Source organism: Rattus norvegicus, chromosome 5, assembly GCF_021556685.1.
Source record: "Rattus norvegicus strain SHRSP/BbbUtx chromosome 5, alternate assembly SHRSP_T2T, whole genome shotgun sequence".
Classification (NCBI taxonomy): Eukaryota; Metazoa; Chordata; class Mammalia; order Rodentia; family Muridae; genus Rattus; species Rattus norvegicus.
Window position 1 is genome coordinate 113,860,548 of NC_141538.1, and position 2,939 is coordinate 113,863,486.

Genomic DNA, 2,939 nt, shown 5'->3' on the forward strand with positions numbered 1-2,939 from the left:
TCCACCACAACAAACCCAGGATACACCAACGCAGCTGAAAATAAGAATACTGACCTAAAATCCTATCTTTGAAATTAATAGAGTACTTTAAGGAAGATAGAAATAACTCACTGAAAGTAATACAGAAAAATACAGGTAAACAGGTGAAAACCCTTAAGGAGGAAACAAATAAATCCCTTTAAGAAATACAGAAAAACACAATCAAACAGATGAAGTGATTAAAGAAAGTGGTCAAAGATCTAAAAATGGAAGTAAAAACAATAAAGAAAACACAAATGGAGGCAACCCTGGAAATGGAATACCTAGGAAAGAGGTCAGGAACTACAGATGAAAGCATCACCGACAGAATACAAGCGATAGAAGAGAGAAGTTCAGGCACGGATGATACCCTAGAAGATATTGACAAAACAATCAAAGAAAATTCAAAACACAAAAACCTCCTAACACAAAACATCCAGAAAATCCAAGACACAATGAAAAGACCAGATCTAAGAACCACAGGAATAGAAGAGAATGACGATTCCAAGCTCAAAGGACCGAAGAATGTCTGCAATAGAAGAAAGCTTCCCCAATCTAGAGAAAGAGATAGTTATACATGTACAAGAAGCCTATAGAACAAGTAGATTGGACCAGAAAAAAAAATCCTCTCATCACATAATAATCAAAACACTAAATTCAGAGGACAAAGAAAGAAAAAAAGTTGTAAAAGGAAAAGGCCAAGTAACATATAAAGACTCTCAGAATTACACCAGACTTCTCAACAGAGGGAAACTATTTACAGGTTATGAGTCAAATTGATTTAACAGACATATTCAGAACGTTTCACCCTAAAACAAGAGAATATACCTTCCTGTTCCCCTTCACAGGGTTCCTCCTCCCATCTCCTTCTCCTCTGAGAAGGTGTCATCCTGGGGCATCAAGTGTCTATAGGATTAGACTCATCCTCTCCCACAGAGGCCGGAATATTTTAGGCCTAGGTTAGTCTTCAAGATCGAGGCTTTCTGAAGATTACATTGTAGGAAGACTGGAAGCTTCCATGTCTAAGAGTTGGGATAGTTAGATATAAGTTCTCTGGGCACAGCCCAAGTTGTGTATTTGCAAAGTTTGGATATTAGTCTTACCTTATCACTTCATCTGATAAAATAAAAGTGATATTTACACTTACCTGGTGGGAATCCAAACTCTCATACCATATACACTCTTGTTCACTGAGACATCTTCTCAGCTCCTTATAGTATGTTTTTCTTCGGTAGTATTTTTGTTCATAAAAGCACATGATAGCTTCCTAGAACAATAGGAACTTAATCTTCCTTATAGATTCAGAAAAATGCAGTGAATGCCTTTCTGTCCAACATCAATGTGTATCTTTCTCTACCTGAGACATTCCATAAATCAGATGAATTCTCAAATGTCTACTTTAGCCCTGCAATAGAATCTATCTTTTTATCCCTAACATCTCACATGCAATCTTTACCAAAATTTGAAGTAGCATAAATAACTACATTATTGTCTAAACTAGTTTGCCAAAAACGAAAGGAAAACATTTTATCTTTAAAGCCCAATTAAAACTCTAAACTATTTCAAATTTAATGTCCTTTGAGCAATCTATGAATAATTATTCTATATACATTATTTTCATATTTCTTTCTCTTGGTTTCTACTGCTTTCACATCCCCACTCTTCCAATTTCATCATCTCTTCTCTTATTATTATTGCCTATACACTCGTACACCAATGTTCTATAAATACAACCTCTTAATTTCGTTTTACATTTTTAATATATGTATATGTTTAGGGATGACTACTTGGGATTGGTCAACCTATTTTTGGACTAATCCCTAAAGTTGATTGTCTTTATGCAGCTTTTAGTGACCCATAGCTCTCCATCTGGTAGGGCTTTGTGAGATCACCACCATCAATACTGCCATGTCAACTAGTGTCATTGTGAAGATCTTGTTCAAGCAACCATATTTTGAGGGTCCTCCATCCCTTCAAATCTTCTAGTTCCCACTTTCCAATGTTCCTGGTGTGTCAGGAGAGGAGTTGTGTTGTAGATGTGTCAATTGGGAACCCTATATCAGTAGTTCTCAGCATTTTCAGCAGTTGTGGCTTTCTACAGTAACCTCTGCCTGCTCAAAAAGTTATTTTGATGAGAGATGTGAGTGATACTTATCTGTGGATAGAAGGGTATTTATAATACAGGTAAAAATGCATGGTAATTTAGGAAAATAGCCATAGTAGGGTCTCCACTAAGGCCCACAAACTCAAATGCCAGAGGTAGTTCTTAGTTGACAGAACCAAACATGATTTCTCTACTTGAGCAATATTTAATATCAATGAGACAGCTGTTGGTTCTCCAAATTTTAAGTTCCACTACTGTACCTTTGGAGCTATTATGACATGGTAGTCATTACTGTAGTTCACAGGCTTTATAGCTAGGTAAAACAATAGATTGTTTTTTCTCATTTCATAGCTTGTATAACAACTTCAGATACTCTGAGAGTTGGTGTACATGAAGAGACTTCTAGATAAGTTTTTTCTGATTCAATTCCTGGTTTGAAAACTATGTCTTGAACAATATGGTTTTGACTTAAAGTTTTAGGAGGCAACCAAGGGCAATTACAATATCCTGTGTTGTTTCAGGAGTCTCTTCTAATTCTTTGACTTATAGATGAGGGGAGATTTCTCATTCTTGGCACTAAGATTTTTTTTCATAGTCCATAGCACTCGTGGTGGATTATTATCACCCTAAATCCACGACTTCATCTAAATTACAGATGTGTTCACCTACACTTATCTATCTTATACATGTATTTTTAATTAAATATTCCTTATGGCTTTTTCAATCATCATTAGTGATATTATTTCTCCCTTTCTCTGTCAACATTGCCCTCTCCGTTTAAAAATCACCCCGTATTACATTATTATGTGTTTAAAGC